Genomic DNA, 23388 nt, shown 5'->3' with positions numbered 1-23388 from the left:
GCACCTGAACTACACACTAAGAGGAGAGTTCTACTATAGAGTCTCTTGCTGTTCACATGGGTGTGTGTATGTTAAAAAGCCTTTTGCCCAGTGTCTTACTTTCTGTTGATACAGGATAAGAGTGTTGGTAGTCCATTAGTTTTTCAGATGGGGGCTATTGTTGGAGACCAAATGAAAAGCATTTGGAGACTGACTTACCTTCCCGGACCTCCATTATATATATTTTTTTTAAATAATATTTTTTATTGTATTTTTTCCAGATAAAGATATACAGTCAGATATACAAAGAAACAAGAATAGTAAGAAAAGAAAAGAAAGAAAGAAAAATACATCATTTCAGAGCTTTTTTCAGTTTTCTACCGGACTTCCCCACATCTCCCTCACCGTGCATTCTTAACAATAAAAATATCAGCAAATTATAACCTTGTTTCATGCGTTTCTTTTGTACTTTCAGATAATTGCATTTTAAGTTTAAATTACTTAATATTAATTTACTCTAAAAACAAATATGATATTAATTTAAACATTTAAACATTAGTCCTTTCATTAATGTAACTTAGTTTCATATATCATCCACTCTCATTGCTGGAGCTGACTTCTCCAAATCATGCGAGTTCTTATGATTCATATAACTTATAAAATTTTTGCAAATAGTCCTTAAATTTTTTCCAGTCCTCCTCCATTGCTTCTTCTCCCAAATCTCGGATCCTGGCAGTCATCTCGGCCAATTCCATATAATCCATCAATTGCGTCTGCCACTCTTCCAGTGTGGGTAAATCTTGAGTCTTCCAATTATATACCATGTTTCTTATTAGAATATAATGAACACAGTCCAGAAAAAAATACAAATGTGTGTTCCAATGCAAGCTTCAGTCATCCTAATGGGTATTTTGCTCTTTCATTTCACTATCTGAAGATCAGATTCTACAAAATATTAATTAAGTCTCCACATCCCTATGAAGTAAGAAAGCATAATTCAGATTTTCCAGAAGAATTATTCCTTTAGTGCCCTAACTATTCATCTATGCTCCTTTAGGGGATGCAAGTGCAAAGAATAAGAACAAACCAGTTCTCCAACATTCCTAAACACTGAATAATATCCAAGACCTATTCCAATAATGCCAGTCCCAGGCTTTGCTCAAACTCAAAAGCCAATCCAGAAGCACTTAATGCAATGAATTCAGTGACAACTACTCATTTATATAGCCTTAAAATATAGCCACATTATCTATAACTATATGAATTAATTCTATTGTGGCAAAAGAAAAGAAAAATAGGATTACACTGTGGATTCCAAACTCATTATTTCAGTTTGACAGAAGCAAAACAAATTCCTTTATTGCAAAGTATATATAAGAGCAGCAGAATATGAAAGAGATTATATCCAATGGTGACTTTGCCTTACAGGTAAATATTTATATTTACGCCAAGTCAGAGTACCTAAATTTGCAAAAATAAAAACACCCAACCCCAACCCCCCAAAAATGTCTACTGCCATATCCAATTCTATTTCAGAGGGTCTTCTCAATCTTTAAGAACATCTTTTTGAAGGTGTATGTGTACAGAAATCCATTCTCACCTTCACCTATATGAAGCTACTCCACATGTAAATCAAAGTTTGGGGGCATTAGTAAAAAAGGACTCTTGAATACAGTGTCAATCAGCCAACTAAAAGTCCAATTAAACAACACTGATCTAAACTGAAGCCACAAATGAGAGATGAGAGTAAACAAGTTTCTTAAATAACATCTCTCGGAAGGAAGATGTCTGTATCTGGGGCATATGCGAGTACTTATCCTAGTACCCTAGGGTCACTAGGCAAGTCAATTTAAAAAAAAATTAAATGGTGCCTTAAGCATCCAAGATTTACCACTGGGACAATAATGAATTGCTAACTGCTGCCACTTACTGAATTAACAGAGCAGTAAGATTCAAAATATTTTGAGGAGCAAGCTTCTGACAAGGGTACTGAGTCACCTTTCTGCCAGCTTCTCAAATCTCTTCCCACTCAGTTTCCTAGAAGTTACACACCTCTGCAATAGCATGGCTGAGAGAGGCCAAGGAAATATGTGGGGCAAGCTATAACGGTTTAGACTCTATCCAGATCAGATTACTTCAACAAAAAAGGATGTTTCTTAATCAGAGCACAAAGAATATAATGTTACAGGTCTTCTGAAAAAAACAACCAGCAAACAATTGTTTCAAACTCCTAAAGTTTCTAAACTTGTCCTATCTGGTATAATAAACAAGTAGTTCCTTTCTTATGTGGTACAGAAGACCCATTGAAACAGAAATTAAAATATCTTGTTCTGTCCTATTAGCACAACACAAACAAGCTCCTGTTCAAAGCCCAGTGCAATTGAGGGATAAACCCTACCCCCTTTTTCTAAACCTGCAGTCAGGCTGGGAAGCTAGAGGTTGCTGAGGTGCTCCAAGCTTTCTTGGATATTTCTAACCGGGTTAGATAATTTAACAATTATTTCATAAACAACAAAGTGACCCAGTTAATATGTACTAGGTTAAGTCTATGAAACAAGGGTAGGATTTAGCCAGCCAATTATCAGATGATGCATGTAAGCATTTAATCTTTCACTGTGAAAATTAACATTAATGCTCCTTTAAAACCCCATCTACTATGTGCTGCTGCCTAGAGACAACATAGCAAATGGAAAAAGCTAGACAGTTTTGTTCTCCATCTCTCATAATGTGCTTGTTTGGCATTCTACTTGCTTGTAACATGATAACAGGATGCCACTTTTGCTGTTGTGGTGCATAACCAGAGTGAATTACCGTATTTTTTGCACCATAACACTCACTTTTTTCCTCCTAGAAAGTAAGGGGAAATGTCTGTGCGTGTTATGGAGGGAATGCCTACGGGTGGCATGCCTGCGGATTTTCCTCCTCTAAAAACTACGTGTGTGTTATGGTTGGGTGCGTGTTATAGAGCGAAAAATACGGTACTTTTCAATCAAGAACATGGTGCAAGAGTACTTTAAAAGGGCACCTACCAAGCAATAGCACATAGTGGGGGGGGGGACAATACTTAACAGTGCAATCCTAATTACTAACAACTCAAAAGGAAGTCCTATTAAATTCAATGGGGCTAAAGAAACAAGTAGGAACTCACACCAAGAAACTATGTGATACTCCAAAGCAATCTAGCTCTCCTTTCATTTAAATGTTATATATGTGGGTACAAATGCCCATTTTTATGTCATGTAGTAAAGTATTCCTTATTGCTTGGAAGCCTGATATGGACTAACTCAGATGAGCATTTGTCTTATGGCTTGTTTCTGTTAGATTTTCCCTTGCAAATATAAATGTATTTTAAAAGCCACATTTGAATTTGATAAAATCACTCTTGATTAGGGTTCATTCACACTCTTATGGGAAACAATAGCGAACCCTGTCCAAAAAAAATGATGAGAATATGGCAAGACTCAAGATCAGAGGCATGGCAGCCAAAGCAGAGCTGTTTGCTGTGAAAGAAAGCAACCCTAACTGGACAGCTGCTACAACAAACCATTTTCTGCTGTGTTTGGAACAGCAATAGACAAGTGGTATGACAAGGAAGAGGAAAATTGGGGAGAGCGCTTGAAGGCAGAATTTTAGGACTATAGCCTTTGGAAAGCATATTAAGACACAGATGAGGAACCTGTTTCCCTTTAGAGGTTGTTCGACTCTAGCTTCCATCAGCCCCTGCCAACAGTGCAAATGGTGAGGGATAATGGGAGAAGAACTCAGCATCGGGAGGTTACAGGCTCCCCAACCATCATCAAGTCAAGGGGTCTCCAAATGGTCCCACCAGTTCATGCCAGTAAGTGCATTTTTATTATTATAACAATATACAACAGAAGTACGAGTACTGTATAGACATAAAAATAATGAAAAAGAATAAAGTCAGTTCTTGTTCTTACTGCAGGGTGCGTTGTGGAGATCTATCATGTCAATATCATGTCCATGGAATCTATGTCCTCAAAGATATTGACAATTCATCCCAGAAGTTTAGGTGGAAAATTGGACACACTTAACTATTGTTCCAAAGTTTCATATACTTACAATGAACAGGTGTCGCATTATCCAATGTACTGGTATAAGAAATAAATGCTTGCTATGTTGCTAAAAGCAATTGGGGGGGTTGTAATAATGTGCCCACACAACTTACAATTTGAACTAATGTTTCCCAAATTCTCTCTCTTGCAATATTATAAATGAATCTAATGCCCCAGCATGACACAGCATCATGTGGAAAATGTTAATTATCTAGTAAACAAAACATGTTTTGAAAAATATTTTGTGTGTTAAGAAGCAGAACAGATGTATGTCAAACAACATAATGACATAAACAAATCTGTGCAGTTTTGTATTCTCAGGCTAGATGAAGCTACAAATGTAGCACTTCATTTTAATTTTTGTAGACAATCAATAAAAAACATCTAGTTTCAGTTAATTTAAAAAATAAGACTCAATGTGATTAAAACCTATAATATAAATTAAAGTAACAATCAGTTAAATTTTAAGGTTCCATTTGTTTCCTTGCTGAAAGCTCTTAAGGAGGTCTTAATATTTAATGACATTAAGGAAAGGGCTAGTCTTTCATTCAACTGCATTAAAATTCATTCTCTGAGAAATCTGTAAGTCTTCTATCTATTGGGCCCTTGGGCAAGAAGCTATCAATAGACCCTTTAGCACCATCCATCCCCCTTTAGATTCAGAAGTCAGGGCCATTTGCCACCATGTGAAAGATCCCAAGAGAAGGAGGAAGACCTGAGCCTGTTCCAGCTGATCTCTCCCCATTGGACCCATGTACAGTGGTGCCCCGCAAGACGAATGCCTCGCAAGACGGAAAACTCGCTAGACGAAAGAGTTTTCCGTTTTGGAGGTGCTTCGCAAAATGAATTTCCTATGGGCTTGCTTCGCAAGACGACAATGTCTTGCAAGTTCCTGCTGGTTCCCCCCCCCCCTTTTCTAAGCTGCTAAGCCGCTTATCAGCTGATCAGATCAGCAGATAAGCCGCTAAAAGCCGCAAATAGCGCTAATAGCACTAATCCGCTAATCCTTCAATGGGCTTGCTTCGCAAGACGAAAAAACCGCTAGACGAAGAGAATCACAAAACAGATTCTTTTCGTCTTGCGAGGCACCACTGTACCACCAACTGCCCTGTGGTAACAATCCCAATGATTTTTTATACAGTGGTGCCTCGCAAGACGAAATTAATCCGTTCCGCGAGTCTCTTCGTCTAGCGGTTTTTTCGTCTTGCGAAGCAACCCTATTAGCGGCTTAGCGGATTAGCGCTATTAGTGGTTTAGTGGCTATTAAAGGCTTAGCGGCTATTAAAGGCTTAGCGGATTAGCAGCTAAAAGGCTATTAGCGGCTTAGAAAAAGGGGGGGAGCGGGGGAAAATCGGAACACTCGCAAGACGTTTTCGTCTTGCAAAGCAAGCCCATAGGGAAAATCGTCTTGCGAAGCAGCTCAGAAACGGAAAACCCTTTCGTCTAGCGGGTTTTCCGTCTTGCGAGGCATTCGTCTTGCGGGGCACCACTGTATATTGCTGCTGTTAACGTATTTTAACGTTACTTTTACACCGCCCTGGAAGGATTTGTATCCTGAAAGGTAGAACAGTAATAATAAATTACCAAGCATGAGGATTTCTGATAATATCCAGTCATAAAAGAAGAAGTGTGAGGGCTTTCAATTAAAAATGAACTTTGTTTTTAAGGTAACTGATATAGACAAAAGTGATTATAAAATTGGGAGCACAATTTATTAAAATAAAGCAAAAGGTTATGCAGCTAATATGGAACCCTTATTGGAGGGGGATAAGGAACTTTATCCTCAAAATGCCTTGCAAATAAGTCACAGAGGACTAATTGATGACTGCAGGGAATCATCCGGGGCTATGAACCAGTATGAAAAGTTATGTTGCACGGCATACTTTAGACCAGGCTTCCTCAACCTTGGCCCTCCAGATGTTTTTTGCCTACAACTCCCATGATCCCTAGCTAGCAGGGCCATTGGTCAGGGATGATGGGAATTGTAGTCTCAAAACATCTGGAGGGCCGAGGTTGAGGAAGCCTGCTTTAGACACAATGCAGCAACAGGACCACTTTTCTGTCCAGATTGCTTTAAAACTGCCAGGTTCATTCTGGGTTCTCTACCTCCTGTGCTCTAGCTATTGTTTCGCTTGCTTAATTTCTAGCAGCTGTGCAGTAAACCACAGTCCCAGAGAGAATACTTGTGCCACTTGACTAGGTCAATTCAGCATCTTTAAACTTCTTGAGCAAGAGAGCTTGCCAGGTCAGCTGGAAACTCCAGTGGGAGTTTGGAATCCTCCTGAATGCAGCAAGCCTCTGGGGGAGAGAAATTTTAGCTGGCCCCTTATCTTTGCAAAGGTTTTTTTCCATTCCTAAGAGTTCCATTCCAACCCACTGTTACAACTATCCATCACAAAAGGTTTGTGATTGGTGTCTTCCACTCACAAACTGTCCCTTTTCTTGACTGCTACAGAATTCCATATTGATATATTACCAGCAACTTGCATAGGGCCAGAAACACAGTGGGACATCCCATGGTTGTCACAGTAGCCACAAGCATCCAGGACTAACACTCAGGGCATTTCCAACACTGGGTCCAGGACCATTTCTGTGAGCTCAATTACAGACAAACAGAAATCTCTATTCTGTCCCAAGAACACTAGATACATAGACACAATAAAGCTGCTCTGCTAGACTAAGTGTCTGATGAGTGAGATGATACCCTTGTGGACCATGTCTGTTCCAGCTCCCTGCCCAACCTCCATATGTTGATACTGTACATTATTTCGCTAGATTACTGTTTTTCCTTCAGAGAGCTCAGTGTGTGGTTTCCCTGCCCAATTTATCCTTGCAACAACCTTGGGAGGTAGGTAAGGCTGTGAGATGGTGACTGGCCCAAGGTCACATTTTGAGCAATATAGATGAATGGGAATTTGAACCTGGGTCCTCTGGGTCCTAGTTGGATACTCCGGCCACTATACAAGCCAAGTCTCAGTATCATATGACTGGTTAGCTTCTTTCTTTAGGATCTAATCCTGCAAGATGTCTGTTTTATGGGAGAGAAAGGACACAACATTAACTTGAATGAATTGAATGAATCATACAGAGAGTGGGTAGATAACAAGGAACCAAGGATTCCATGGTCTAGAAGGAAGACCAAAAGCAGGGACAGATGCTATTTGGCTAGATCTTATTCTCTAGCTGGTTAGCCTACCCTCCCTGATCAGCTAAATGGCTCCTATGAGGCCACCGGGACATTGCTGCTGCTGTGAGTGTGGAAGGAAGACTGCTCCCTGCTTGCAAGGCCCATTTTCACATGGCCTAGGGTGCAGGACCCACACTTACTCTGAGTATGTCAAAAATGTTTTTAAAAGTTTTTAAATGTTTAAAATACTTGTTAATTTATGGTGTTTTAAATGTTGTTTTTTGCGCTTTGTGGGTGGGATGGACATTTGTCGGGGCTGGGGATTAGTTTAGTTTTAGTATAAATGTAACTCTCATTATTTCAATTAGTATTGTCTTGTTGGTTTGCTGTACAGTTTTATTTTGTTTAAAGGGGAAAGGGTATGAGTCATGGAGGTGCAGAGATTGTGTGAATGAACTTACTGCTTAGCTTATATTTTTAGTTGCTATTATGTTAATGTTTTTAATATCATTTTATAGATTCTAAATGCCGCATTGATTTGTTAATTACACGACTTGCCGTAATTGTGAAGTTTATTTTTTAGTTGCTGTTTTGTTAATTTTTTAAAAAATTGAAACTGTTTTATTGATAATTTGTTAATTATTTTATATGATGTATGCTGTATTTGCAATATGCTATTATGTTTTATTTTGTTATGGTTATTTATTGGTTGTAAGCCACTTTGAGATTCATTTGAATGAATGAATGAATGAATGAATGAATCAATCAATCAATCAATCAATCAATCAATCAATCATGTGATAGGTCCCACACCCCTAGCACAGCCAGTTGTGGCTGCAGTCCCCGTCATGCCCCCTCAGTCCTCTGGCCAGGAGCTACATCCACAGTTTGCTCACCCACCCAAAATGAACTGTGCCAGTTAAGGACTATGCTAAGTGAGTTTTATAGATTTCCAACAAATCCCTTTGCCTTATAATCCATATATGTGACTTGACGCACACCAAGTAGCTTGGCTCATTTTGTTGTGTTATCTGTTCTGCAGAGAAATTCTTCCCTGCTTTCTTGAAAAGTTGTAGTCTGGATTGCACAGTGATCTAGGGGAACTTGCATTCACAGCACTGCTTGTTGCACAGAACTTGTATGTACATGCAACAGGTGTACTGCTCAGATGAGCAGAGCATTTTCTGCAAGCCCTGCCCCTAGGCATGAGAAGTTTCAACCCTAAGGCCCCATCCAGGTGCCATAATGTTTTATGTCAAGAGCTGTCAACAGTACTCACTTTCCCATGGGACAGTCAACTTATTTTTTTCACACCAATCTCAGTAAAAAGAGTATGTGCACACACCCCTAGAATATATGAGAAGCAGGCTTATAAAAATGGGAGTGTGCTGTTAAGAGTAATTCAAAGGCTGCATCATCTTGAAATCTAGTAAATGTCTGTGGGTTGGTGTTTGTTTTATATCTTGTCTAATGCAACACTGGGAGATGTGGAAGGCATGAAACACACTATTGCAAATGGGCACTACCTGTGAAATGGTCATACAGTGAGAAATAACACTCAAATTCAGGTTAATACAGGCAAAATGGACAAAGTAGGATAAAGGCAACAGAGACCACAGAACTCCTGTGAATCCTTTTGAGCAATTTTCTGCTTTGTAGAAGTTTAATCAAACATCTAACAAAAGTCAGGCAATTTTGAAGAGACAGTACGGGCTTAAAAGGCACTTTAGCTCACATAAGCAGCTGCAGGGGCATCACAAGCCCTCAACATGCTTCAGTTTTCCTGACAAGCAGCTATGAATTCTTCTCTAATTACTCCTACTTGTAAAATATTTGTTCCTCTGATGCCATGGAGAGTGCAGTGACTGACTGACTACTTCCTCCCTAGGAAAGAGATCTGAGGAAAACTCTGGGACAGCCTCAAATTACTACACTGAACACATCTGATTCTCCTGATAGGGAATCTGTTCTAATACACGAGGAGCACTCGAATGTCCAACTGGTCAATTGCGATGTACTGGTAGATCCCTAGGAGGTTTTGGTAGATCGCTGGATCCCTTTCCTTAGCATAGGTAAAATAGAATCCGACCCTGTCCTGTCGCTCCACCCTCCATTGTTCCACGATCTGCAGAACAGAAGATGGAGTTTACTCAGCAACCTGTTGATGAGTGGCTGTTCCACTTTCTCCCTTGAGGTTAGGCTTTCCCCCTCCCTAATAAAAGCTTAACAACTATTTGACCTAAACCCCCCAAAAGGGGGTAGATCACTGCCAGTTTTTAATTCTGTGAGTAGATCGCAGTCTCTTGGGAGTTGGTCACCCCTGGTATAGAAGTTAAGCACCGTATTTGCTACTGAATAACCAGGCAAAAGAGAATGGTCTCTTTAATTCAAACAGAAGCTCAAGTTATGCTTAAGCCCTGGAAATACTACAAGAACATGGAGCATTCTCACACAAGCTATCCACTTTACCTCTTCCCTGCTATGAGAAAGGAAGAAAGGAAGAAGAAAAGGAGAGGGGGAGAGGTCAGAAAAGTATGACGAATATTCTATAGAAAACCCCAAAGCATCAAGCACCAAAGGTTCTCTCTTGAAACTGCTACTTAAAACAGTTCCATAACTGACCAACTATCCCTTATTATCTAGGGACAGTTCATAAGTTTTGAAAGTATCGGGTACATGTCTGTATTTCATGTAATGCCGCAGCATGCAAGGACCTCATCCAAACCTATCAAGGTTCTTCTGGGGAGGCCATTCTCTTGGTCCTGCCACTCTCCCAGGCATGCTTGGTAGGGATGCAACAGAGGGCCTTCTCAGAGGCTGCTTTCAGACTTTGGCATTCCCTTTCTGGAGAAGTTTGACTGACTCCCTCCTTCTCATTTTTCTGCTGGCAGGTGAGAACTTTCTTATTCCAACAGGCTTTTGGGAAATCTGCTTTTAATGAAAGGGTGCCTAGCTGGTTTTATTGTAATTATTTGTATAATTTTAATAGAGATGATAGATGATAAATAGACAGACAGACAGACAGACAGACAGACAGACAGACAGATAGATAGATTTCTATTAATTTATCATCACCATCATCACCATCATCCCTGCTTTTAGTTGTTCTTATTTTATCTGCAAGCTGCCTGTTATGGAAAGGGCAGGATATAAATATAGAATAATGAGGTTACGGTTAGCAGAAGGATGACTTCTTGAGCAATGAAACTTCTCTCTTCTACCTACAGACCTGTTCTGAGTTGAGGAAAGCCCCATAACAGATTGGAGGGGGGAGAGAGGGGAGGTTCTATTGCACAAAAGGAAGTCTTTGTGCTAATGGCTGAATACAACCCAAAGAAAGAAAAGGCCACACACTGCAGGGTCTTGTAATAGTCCCTACCTCGCCATACGATGTACAAACTGTAAAGAAATGTGAGTATGTCCCTTACACACCAGAAGGGAGAGGTAGTCTACTGGCACATATCCACTAATGCTTGCAACGTGATGTGTTTTTACTAGAGTAAATATTGAGAAAGACTGGAAAAAAGCAGCACAACTATTGACACTGCAAAGCTTTTTATAAAAAGCTAAATAAGAATGGATAAATATTTAATAGTGCAGCAGGAACTGAAGAGGCAGAAGTGTTGCTGAATACTTTCCATTTATTTATTTATTTAGAAGATTTATGCCCCAACTTTCAATCAAATTATTCTCACAGTGGCTTACAAGCAACAGGCTGTGATAACAGGAAGAGAAAAATTCCATGCACATGAGCATGCGCACACGTACACACATGAAGCCTTTTCGCCCGTGCCTGACAGACGGTGCCAGGGTACACTTCTCTTCTGTTCTCAATCTTTGAAGGGTCCCTGTGCAAGATGACTGCTGCCCCCCCAAGTCACTCTGGTGTCCTGTTTCCTCTCTCCGCCCACCAGCAAAGCAACCTTAATTGCTTGTCCCCCCCTTTTAAACTTTATACAGAGGTTGCTGGTGGGCACAACCGGAAGTTTGCTGTCCATCATGCCCAACAACAAACTCTGTAAAAAGTGTTCTTAAAAGTAAAAGGGACTCATTTCCTACCACCACCCACTATGCAGCCTGGTTGATCCATTTATCCCTTCTACCTGTGCCAGTTGGGGGCAGGGGCACAGAAAAATTAACCCCTTTGTCTTTTGACAGAGGTTTTTGTAATGTGCATTGGGCAGCAAAGCTCCAAATTGCACCCATTTCCCTAGAGAAATGTAATATAGTGGCCATGACAGAAGGGGTTCATTGCAGCTGCACACCAAGAGATCCCTTTAGTTTCTTCCTCTCTTACAATGACCAAGGGTAAAGAATCAGTCACGCCCACCAACTTCATTTCCCTAGAGTGCCTGGGCTCCATGTGGGACCACAGGCACACTGGGGAAATGAAGATGGTAGGTGCAGTTGGAGCTTCACTTTGCAATACACCCACCTCTGCAAAAAAAGACTTTTAAAGGTGAACAAATATATTGGTGCAGCTGCCCCTGTAATTTATTTGGCTCCCTGCTAAGCTGCAGGATCCTGGCCTTGCGCCCTGTTATTTGGCCCTAAGGTAGATGCTGCTGAGGTCAACCCACAGTTGCAGCCAAGTGTTCTCTCTGGCAGGGAGAAGGGAAAGAAATCCCCTTCAGCTGCTCATTCTTGGGGTGATGGATGGACCAAGCTGGTCTTCCCGTTGCCATAATGTTTTTTCCAAGGTTGCAGGGGATGATCAAATGACTTAGCAATCATATAAATTAGCAGCCTCAAAGTAATGTGCATTAAATAGATACAAGTGGGAGCTGCAACAAAATGCTGCTGTTTGGAGTGCTCCTGTTCGGGGTTCCAGTTAGCTAACCATAACATTTCCCAGGATATGGAAAATATCCTGGATTCCTGGAAGTATCACTCTCTCCCCAAGTTTTCCATCTCTTCCCCTGAACAGGAAGTCAGCATTCCATGTCCACTGCACATGCTCAGTTCTTAATGCACTTTTCTCATTCAGGTTTTTCCCCTTCATTTTTTTTTTTTTTTTTTTGTATTTCTGGAAACCTACTGATACCACTCTTTTCATGGAATAAGCCTCTCTCTTTTCTGATCTTTCATATTTGTCAGAGATAAAATTCTTTGTTGACAAAGAAAACCGTAGAGGAATAGCCAATGCTCTTGAAGAGAGGCATGAATACTGTTTCTGGTTGCATATATATATATTTAATAAATGATACTATCCTAGCCTATATTACACTGAAACATTTAAATGTTTCTTTGATTGTCCTCGACTCTGCCTGCCACACTTGCCATTCTCTCCTGCCATACCAGTGCAGCATGCCCTATCCTTTGAGAACCACTGTGATTTAGTCAAATCCCAGACACCTGCTAAATCTTTGTTTCCTAAACGTGGGAAAATCCACTAACATTTCACGACCTTTAGCTTTTTATGATACAAACTTCCCAATAAAGTAACAGAGCACAATGTTTTCACAGCTTGCTCTCTCTGCCAAGTCATAGCTTAGGGGGAAAGGGATTCCATAACAGTTGTTTCAGAAACAAAATGTTCAACAGAAAAAAGAAGCGGGGGACACACAGAAAGATCACCACAGCAAAATTTAGGTTTGTTTGTTTGTTTTTAAGTTACATCAAACACATTGTAATCTTCCTTAATAATGTACACCAATAGTACCTGATCCAATAAAACATATAACCTCAATTGCTTTCAATGCTGGCAGCTAACAGTGAAGCTGTTTACAGTGAACAGAATAATACTAGCAAAAGTTATCTTCTTTATCTTGATAGAAAAAGAGACAGTGTTCAAACATATCTGAAGTCAAGCCTTCCCCCACAACCTGCCCCTAAGCAAAAAGCAAGTTTGGTTTGCTACAAATCTAAACGCTAGTGAAAGAAAGGATATTATTGTTTCACAATGCCTAACTTCCAAAGCCAGGAAATCTGATATTTAAGTTAAATAAAACAATAAAATTCAACAGGGATCGAACTTGCAACCTTATCAGCACCATGCTCTAACCAACTGAGCTATCCAACTGATGACTGGGTGGAGTTGGAAACTGAATATATCTGTAGGGCCACAGGGTTTCACATCCTGATCTAGACCCACTTCAGTCTTGCTTCCAGCAAGCTCTGAGAAATAAAACCACCCCACTGGGTGACACATATCAGGAAAGAGACAACAACTGTGCATATCATGCTTGGTTTTGTCGGGGTGGGAATGGAAGGCATAACGTTTTGATAATTTGGCTGAATCGTTCCAGAAGGTAAAACTGAGACACAGGTGCTTTGGACCATGACATTTATGTGGTAAGGTTCTGCAAGTTTCCCGTGCTATTCAAAAACTCCCATGCCATTCAATATTACATGAAACTGCTTGGAGAGGATGTGACCGTCTGATCTAGCTAATGAGGAAGGAAGTGTTAGGCCTTTTAAAAGCGGAGTTGAGAAGTATTTCTTAGAAGCCTGACTCATAGTACCCAGAAATGAGGAGGTTGGCTATCAGGATTAGGCTTTATCAATGGAGTGAACTCCTTCTCCATATCAATTCATTTTGGCACAAGATTAAAAGTACTGTGTTTTCCTAGTCTTTTAATTCTTTCCAGATTGGCCTATGGTTGACTATTAAGGAATTTGCTGATCTTTTATTTAACTGTTTTTAATCACTGTTTTGCATGTTTATTGCAAACCACATTGAAAACATTTTATTGGCAAAAAAGGTAAAGGTACCCCTGCCCATACGGGCCAGTCTTGCCAGACTCTAGGGTTGTGCGCTCATCTCACTCTATAGGCCGGGAGCCAGTGCTGTCTGCAGACACTTCCGGGTCACGTGGCCAGCGTGACAAGCTGCATCTGGCGAGCCAGCGCAGCACACGGAATGCCGTTTACCTTCCCGCTGGTAAGCGGTCCCTATTTATCTACTTGCACCTGGGGGTGCTTTCGAACTGCTAGGTTGGCAGGCGCTGGGACCGAGCAGCGGGAGCGCACCCCGCCGCGGGGATTCGAACCGCCAACCATGCAATCAGCAAGTCCTAGGTGCTGAGATTTTACCCACAGTGCCACCTGCGTCCCTATTTTATTGGCAGGCAGAGTAGAAAAAAAGTTTTAAACCAATTAGCTAAATGATTAACTTCTGCAGTCACTACCTATGTTTCCAAACACTATCTCTACAGCTACAATGGCAAGTTTTGTTTTCTAAACATCAAATAATCTAGTACTACACCCAGTACTAGACTGATGTAGTCCTGGAAGTGCAGAATTTCACCAAGTCAAAGTCAAACTGCCCTGAAGGAAGAAGTAGGGATTATTTAGATTTAGATGCATTAAGATTTCTTCTTAAAACTGATTCTCTTTTAACCTCTCTATCTTAAGTCAAATAATCTCCACAGATATTTAATCTTTGTATACCTCCTGAAAATTCTGTATAAGCGGGGTCCAAATTCAATAGGATTTTTAAGATATGGTTAGGATTGTGATGTTAATTGACAAAAAGTTCTATGGCGTGGAGGACAATCTCTCTCTCCACCCCACATACTCAGTACAGCTACACTGAGTATAGAAGGAGTTGTGGCATTTATTACTGTCAATTCAGCATTTCTTTTCTTTCAAGACCACTTGGAAGTATAGACTGCCAGTGGTTCTTTGATCACAGACCCACTGCCCTGTTAAACTTAAAAGTATTGGTCTTTATCTTGGACCATAGTTGGAAAAATCATAGAAATAGATTATTGTTGCAGCTGTCTGGACTGCAGAACTGAATGCATGTGATTATTACAGGACCGAACATATCATGCTTCAAAAACGGAAAGCCACAAGCTCTCCTGATGTAGATTAATGGGTGAAAGAGCTCTTAAATCTTGCAGCTCAAATACTTTATATAAAAAAGATGGATGTAAGATAAATTTCAAGGTATTTGGCAGAATTTCTTAGAATTTCCCCTTTACACTCCTACCTTCTGTGCCAGCAACATATTAATTTTTTCTTCATTGGAAAGGGGAGAATTAGAAAAAGAGAGATGAGATAAATAATTGGAAGAAATGAAAGTGGTAAATTGTTTAATATGCAGGGGTATATTCCTAACCCCACTTACCTGGGAGTAATCCCACTGAATTCAGTAGAACTTATTTCTAAGTATACATTGTTAGGACACAGAAGTGAACAACATGGGAAAATGAAGCTCAATCTTATATGTCCTGTATAATCAAATACAGTACATCACTGGGAAGAAGGGAGCAAGATGGTCTGTTATTGCAAAAAAATAAATAAAAATGTTTTAAATATTTCCATAAACAATATTTGAGAAGTTTAACCAAAGGAAACCTTAAACACCATAGATCTGTCACAGCAATAGGTGCAATAACATTTCCCCTCCCAGTAATATTTAAGGCTTGTGCCTAGCAAGGGTTTTAATCCTACAGCTCTCAGCCAAGAGCAAGCAGCTGAAACATGAAGCACTGACAGTACAAGATGGAAAGGATACTGATTGACTGTCAAACCAGGCAGTACAAGCATGGGGATGGGGGAGAGGCAATTGATTCCATCTGTCCACCTCATTCCCTGGCAGCTCTACCATACTGAGCATTGTTGACCTGCAGAACAACTGTTGGGGAAATCCCTAGAAATTAGCAAGGGTATGCTATTACACTTACTTTTTATTTACATCACGAGATGACTGAGGGTGTACGTGTGCACTTCCTTCAATCACCAAAAATCCCCAACAATGCTTTTGCAGCTCTGCAGTCTCACTATTGTCTGTGCTTCCTGGAAGGTGTTTCGAAACAGAAGGACCTGTGAGCAGCTGGTGATGCTACCTGTGGAGAGACTGGGAATGGCAAAATATTTTTGCATCGCTTTCAAGTGCTCCAGCTGCAGAACTGCACAAGGATTGTGGTTTTTTAAAAAAATTAATTAAAGGAAGCATGGACACAAGCATAGAAACATTCATGCACACATACTCAGTTATCTTGTAATTTAAATAAAAGGTAAGTGTCCTAGTACATGTCAGTATATGTCAGTGCGGGGGCTTTGCATTGCCGCCCCGCCCCCAGAGTTTCCAACAGCACACCTGCTAATTTCTCCTAATTTTCACCATCTTGCCCCAGGCTTTGAGGGCAATTTCTTCCCCAACCTCAGTGAGCGGCTGAAAAAAAACTCTTGGCCAAAATATTAGCACAGCCCTAGTTTCAGCATTATCCTTTAATTCTGCTATTTGTTCTGGGATCTATAGCTCATAAAATTATTAATAGAGGGCATTTTCATAACAAACAGCACTGAGATTTGTTCAGTTCAAACAGATCGTGAGACGCTACCACTTATTCGATTAACAGCATGGCGTGAAACAATACTGCCCAGATGTAATTATGCCTGTTTAAAGATATTATAAAAACACAAGTATAAGATCACACACTTTCCCTGAAAAACATGAGCCAAAGGCCTTTTCAACTATCAGAACTTTCTGGGATTCCCAAGTACTATGGCCTGCACATATTTAATCGCAAAGGCTGGACTGAACAGAAACCACAAAGAACTATCATTAATAACAACAAAGCATAGGAAATATTTCTGTGCTATACTTCAGTGCAGCTGCTCCAATACAAATATGACACTTTTACTCAATTTACACTGGGAAGCTAAGTGGAGGAAATTAATTGCAAAGACAGTGTCTGAAGAAGACATCTACTAGTCACTTCCACCAACAGGTAGAGAATGTACCTGCACAGGAGTTTACTACTCTGAACAGTTTGAATTTACTAGCATACCTGGCATTTTGCTATGAAAAATTCATACAACACTAAAGCCCTGAATAGGCATGGACATTGAAACTATTAACCTACAGTTGAGGAGCACCAACTCAAACTGCATGACCCACAAATCCAAGTTCCGCAGCATCATTTAGCTCCAAGGGTTCAGTGCACTGAAGCGGAATGTATGCAATGGCTTTGCAAGATAGCACACTGGAAAAGATGTGAGCAGAGGTGACGGCAAAATCCTACCACCACACAGACAGAACTACAATTTGGTCCATGAGCTAATATGCTGCCACAGGCATCTCTTCTTGAAAACCCATGGTATCTTTTGAAATATAAATGCTGCATCAACCCTCAAATATGCAGCAACACCCTACTTTCTCACATATGCAGTACTTCATTCCTCGTGTATATGTGTGTGCACATGTATGTATACACACACACACTAGCACAAGCACCTTGTCCCCTTTTCAAGACCCATGGACAGACTCCCTATCTTTGGGGTATGGGGCCAGAGATTCAGAGGAAGTATCAAAGTAAGAGAGGGATTTGCCCCTGGAATAAGTCAAACTTTACTGTCCAGAAAGCTGTAGCACAGGAGCGGACTGTTTTATCACCATCACTCCAGCCTGAGAAAGTTACACTGACATCCTCAAATTCTGAGGACTCCAGAAAACTACAGTCACTTCTGTGCCATCAGTCAGTGGTTACTCCTTCCTCCTGGGCTGTGTCCAGAAAGTGGTGTTGGGGCGTGAGTGTTAAGACCCCTGGCGTTCACTTGTGGGGTGCCTCAGGGCTTCATCCACTCCCCCATGCTTTTTCACATCTATATAAAATGGCTGGGGGTTTGGGCTGAGTGTCCACTAGTATGCAGATAATAGCCATCTCTAACCTCTCACTGGCGGGACGCGGGTGGCACTGTGGGTTAAACCACAGAGCCTAGGAGTTGCCGATCAGAAGGTCGGCGGTTCGAATCCCTGCAACGGGGTGAAGCTCCCGTTGCTTGGTCCCTGCTCCTGCCAACCTAGCAGTTCGAAAGCATGTCAAAGTGCAAGTAGATAAATAGGTACCACTCTGGCGGGAAGGTAAACCATGTTTCCGTGCACTGCTCTGGTTCGCCAGAAGTGGCTTAGACCTGGAAGCTGTACGCTGGCTCCCTCGGCCAATAAAGTGAGATGAGCGCCGCAACCCCAGAGTCGGCCACAACTGGACTTAATGGTCAGGGGTCCCTTTACCTTTAACCTCTCACTTAAATCAGAACCAGTGAAGGTGGTGAATGTTCTGTGTGAGTGGCTAGAGGTGGCTGGGAGAGATGGCAGTCCACGGATTGAGGCTGAATCCCAACAAGACAGAAGTACTGTTTCTGGGGAACAGGGGACGGGCATGTGTGGGAGACTTGCTGGTCCTGAATGGGGTAACTGTGCCCCTAAAGAACCAGCTGTGCAGCCTTGGGGTTATTTTGGATCCACAGCTGTCCATAAAGGCGCAGGTCAACTCTGTCCTGGGCGACTGTTTAGCGACTCCTTCTGGTATGCTAGGTGAGACCCTGCCTGTCTGCCCACTGTCTTGCCAGAGTGGTACATGCTCTGGTTATCTCCTGCTTAGACTACTGTATTGCCCCCTACAGGCAGGTACCTTTGAAGGTGACTCAGAAACTACAATTAATCCAGAATGCGGCTGCTAGACCAGTGTCTAGGAATGGTCGCCAGGGCCATATAACACTGGTCCTAAAATATCTACATTGGCTCCCAGTACGTTTCTAAGCACAATTCCAAGTGTTGGTGGTGACCTTTAATGCCCTAAACGGCTTTGGCCCTGCATGCCTGAAGGAGTGTCTCCACCCCCCATTGTTCAGCCCGGAAACTGAGGTCCAGGTAGTTCCCTCATGATGAAAACTCAGGTTACAGAGAACCAGGCAGAGGGCCTTCTCGGTAGTGATGCCCATGGTATGGAACACCCTCCCAGCAGATGTCAAAGAGAAAAATAATTATACGACCTTCTGTAGACATCTTAAGGCAGCCCTGCATCAGAAAGCTTTTAATGTGTGATGTTCTGTTGTATTTTTGTATATTCTGTTGGAAACTGCCCAGAGTGGCTGGTGCAACTTAGTCAGATGGGCAGAGTACAAACAACAACAACAATTACTACTACTACTGAAGCAGACTAAGACCCTTTAACTGCTGGCTCAGTCTGGGCTTGCTTGTTGCTGAAGCAACATTTGACTCTCCAGCCTGAGTGGCAAATGGAGCTATCCACAGTGCTACTTGCTTTGCTTGCCTTGCCTTAGCAGAATTTGATCTCTGCTTTGTTAGACTTTGTCATACTGGAGGAATGGGAAATCTCAGGTCCAGGGACCAAATGCAGCTCTTGGTGCCTCTCTGTCTGGTTCTTAGAATTCTCCCCAGGCACATCTTCTCACCATCCCTGTTGTGTACTCGACTTGAGTACTTTGCCTGGCTAGAGCATGTCGTTGATAATGCTTTATTGCTTGCCTGGACGGAGAAGAGTGTGGGTAAGTACAGTAAGCCTACTATACATAGGTAACATTAATATTCACCGTTCTGTTCATTTTTGCTTATGGCTCTACCCACCACTAGCATGCGGTCTCCAGGTTGAAAAAGTTCCCTACCCCAACCTCCTTGGAACCTGGCTTCCACTTTGCTGGTCTTTGCTTTAGTAGAAGCTGAACCTTGCCTTGCTAGACCAGAACCTGGCTATCCTTGACTTTGCCTTGGTTTCCTTGCTGGAACACAAATTTGTGCCTAACATTAAGTCACAAACACACCTTGAGCTATAACCTCATCTGGCTGAGACCACTACCTGGAACAGAACAGTCCTTTACCTTCAGCATGAAAGAAAGGGGTAGAGCAGCATTTGCAGGTCTGTAAAATCCCACAGCAGTGACCCCACCTCCACAGCTCTAAGTGGCACATATGGTACACCTAGGGGTCTACAAGAGGTGGATTCCTAGCTCTTGACTAAACTTGCAGCTCTAACAGTTACCATGTAATTATTAAAGCTTTTAAGAACACAGCTAATGAACTCCCTTTCTAATGAACAGTGTACATTTTCAGAACATGTTTTATGTTGGGCTAAAGCAAGCCCATTTGCCTCTAGTAGTTCTGAATCCATGGCTCCCCTCCATTCATGAATCCAACTTCCAAATGTACATCTTCAACCTATAATAAATACACACCTAATCAGTAAGGGATAGTTAGCTCTGTAGAAATGGGCCTACCCAAAGATCAGGTACTTTCTTCTCCTGTGACCCTATGAAGCTGATGGAATAATCTCAGGCAGTAAGACAGCCACAACAGGGCATGTGTGCGCCCTAGAACCTACTGAAAGCCATGTGCTGATAAGCATCCAAGGGGACCATGGGAGGAAAAAACTGAGGCAGCACCAACTCATAAGTGCAGCATTCTTGTCAGGGACTGGAGCATTCACATCAGAACACTGAGAGTCAGGTTCCTGTTCCCTTAACATGCTGTGCTAGCAGGAGAGTTCATCAGAATAGGAGCTTGCAGGCCTTTCAAGTCATCAGATGGAAACCTCAAGCAGAATTCTTCTGGCAAAGGAGTCATGTGAACAGGATGAACCAATTACCTTCCTTGTATATAAACTCTGGGCCTCTTCACACCGAAACTCAGCTCATCTAGGGGTGCCATTCCACACTGCCTGTTTCTATCTACATGCCAGTACCCCACTGCCTATAGCAACTTTCTCCACCAAACCATAATTCAACTTTCATCTTCACAAGACACAACAGCAGGTACATTTTACTTATGTCCACTGCTTCATACCTGGTAGATACTATAAACACTAAAGATGCAAATAGTGTACACAAAGAACCTTTTCTGAAATAGCCAGTAAGTTCTGCTAGTCCTTCAATCCAATTACAGATTCCCTTCCCTTAAAGTACTGCTTTCATCAAAAGTAAACATTTCACTTCCTCCTGAAATTTACACGTGTCAGAGCAAACAACAATCCACTACAGCCACATGCTGTAACTGCAGTCTTTCTAGGTTCTGTGCTAGCTTAATTTAGGTCCACTATTACAGTTCAATACCTACCATACCTATCCACTAGCACTAACTGCTTCTCCTTGTGTATGTGGGTACCTAAGGAGTCTGTAGAGGCCTGGTTATTTCTGAAAGAGAATACTGAGAAGAATGGCTAACAAGTCACCATGAAGCCACTATTTAGAGACCCTCTGTTCACCTAGATAATGTGGTGCAATGCCAGAACTATTTCAGCGCAGTCCAACAATCACATCACAGACCATGAAGCAGGCTGACAGCTGATAGCAAAGACAAGAGAGCAGCTAACTTTTGTTATTCTTGCCCATCTTGCATGTGTTAATTACATTTGCAAGCCAAAAATTAAAAGCCAAGGTACAAGCAAGCAGTGCCTGGGGACCAAGGACATTTCTCATCAATACAGGACTACATTTTACCACAAGTGAGTGCACTGCCTCTTAGTATAAAGAAGGCAGTATGGAAAGGCAGATAAAATTACTCAATAAGCCATGCAGCATGCTTTTTTCCCTAGGAAGAAAGCATATAACACTTATTGTCATTAGGAAGAAACCTAAGAAATGTTACCTCTAAACATGGGACAACTAGTAATTTTTAAAAAACACCTTTTCAAACCAGTGTCTTTCCACAGTCCTCAATTAAGAAGCATGCTCTTTGTATCACCTTCACACAGCAATTAATTCCTGAAGACTGCGGATGACTTCAGCAATATTTTTAATACTTACAAACTGCCTGTGCTCTATCCATTTCTTACTCCTCCCAGCTGGAGATCTGCAATTAGGAAATCATTCCCTCCTCTGCATCCGTCTTTCTCAAGCAGGTCTACTTAGAAAGATGACATCATCTCTACAGACATGCACCTGATTCTCAGGAAACTGCCCCTCCTCCAACAAGCAGGTCATTTTTTTTTTAAAGTGACAGCCAGAGACCGCCCTTGCCAGTGTGTTCTCGGCACTGCAGAACATACTCCCGTAATCATTCAATTTCTGCATTTTTCCTGCTCTGCTCTGCTCAGCCTGGATGTAAATTGCTCCTTTTGGGGGGAGGGAACCCACAGCAAAGAAATGTCATTTTTAGCTGAAATGCAGGTAACAATTCCAATTCCTCTATAACAAGCAATAAACCAAAGACAATGCAGTTTAGTCCCATAATTCTGCCCCAAATGCGTAAAGGTAGACGAGAGAAATCTCTCTTTCATATCAGAGACTAAGATTTCAAAAACATTTTAGCTCTGAATATTTCACCTCCATTTCCTCCTCTAGTCACTACAAAAATGTCCCTTTTCCTAATCCTACTATCTCTACTGCAATATATAATATAAATATGATCTATGGTCACAATTCAGCAAACAAATAATACAAACACACCCAGGATTTTTTCTTCCTGTCTGCTGTGAATTGACTGACTAGCACTCAGTTTTTTGCTTTCCACAGGCAACAAAGGATGAATAAGTGTAAGCTTGCCAGGCCAGATTTTAACACCATTCCAACCCCTCCTATTTCTTCTTTAAATTGTGTGTACACAACTGACCTGGATAGAGAAGAGGTGGAGGAACACAGTGGTGGCAATTGGCCTGCAAGGGGAGACATAGATACAGAGTAGTGTGGTACAGTAGCAGCAACGTATCCACATTACACTTCATGTTAGGCTATCTTTTCCTAGTATATGAGGCTTAAGGCTTGTGTTGTGGTCAAACCAGCAACCTTAGCCCTGCCCACCTGCTTAGGTGAATAGAACACGAGAAAGAAAGATTGTTGGATTGTGTGTGTGCATGAGTTTATGAGTAAGAAGAATCTGTTTGCTCACTTCCTAAAGCAGTCTTCTCTAAGCTGGGCTGGATCTAGACATGTCAAAGAAGCAATTCAGTTAAACACATACCGGGATATCCGCTTTGGAAAGACAGGACTCCACAGTGCCATCTAGTGTCACAGTGTTATAGCATCTATACAACACATATAAAACACTTCTCGGTAGTGGCGCCCTCCCTGTGGAACGCCCTCCCACCAGATGTCAAAGAGAACAACAACTACCAGACTTTTAGAAGACATCTGAAGGCAGCCCTGTTTAGGGAAGCTTTTAATGTTTGATGTATCATAGTATTTTAATATTCGTTTGGAAGCCGCCCAGAGTGGCTGGGGAAACCCAGCCAGATGGGCGGGGTATAAATAATAAATTATTATTATTATTATTATTATTATTATTATTATTATTATTATTCTTTACCAATCTACCAAGTCCCTAGTGCCCTCCAGATAATGTTCCATTTCAGCTCCCATCTGCCACAGCCAGCAGTGGTTAGGGATGATATATTCTTTATTAGATTTATATACCACCCTTCATCAAAAGGTCTCAGGGCATTTCATAAGATAAAAACATGAGATAAAAGCACAAATAAATAGCTGAAACAGAAACAACAATACAATAACCCCCCCTCCTACAAA

At 41.4% G+C, this 23388-nt stretch overlaps 1 protein-coding gene across 4 annotated transcripts in view; it reads right to left on the bottom strand.

Annotated features, from left to right (window-relative positions):
- USP54 (ubiquitin specific peptidase 54) overlaps window positions 1-23388 on the bottom strand; it is a 93351-nt gene that overhangs the window by 52132 nt on the left and 17831 nt on the right. Inside the window, exon 1 of one of the 4 annotated variants that reach the window (XM_081191527.1) lies at window positions 21673-21750. The exons of the other annotated variants lie outside the window; for them this stretch is intronic. The gene's annotated coding sequence lies outside the window, so the exon portion shown is untranslated. Of the gene's footprint in view, window positions 1-21672; window positions 21751-23388 lie in introns of those variants that run through there. 4 annotated transcript variants of the gene reach the window in all.

This window comes from Podarcis bocagei (assembly GCF_964188305.1).
Source record: "Podarcis bocagei genome assembly, chromosome: 4".
NCBI lineage: Eukaryota > Metazoa > Chordata > Lepidosauria > Squamata > Lacertidae > Podarcis > Podarcis bocagei.
This window is presented reverse-complemented; position numbering and strand designations above follow the sequence as displayed.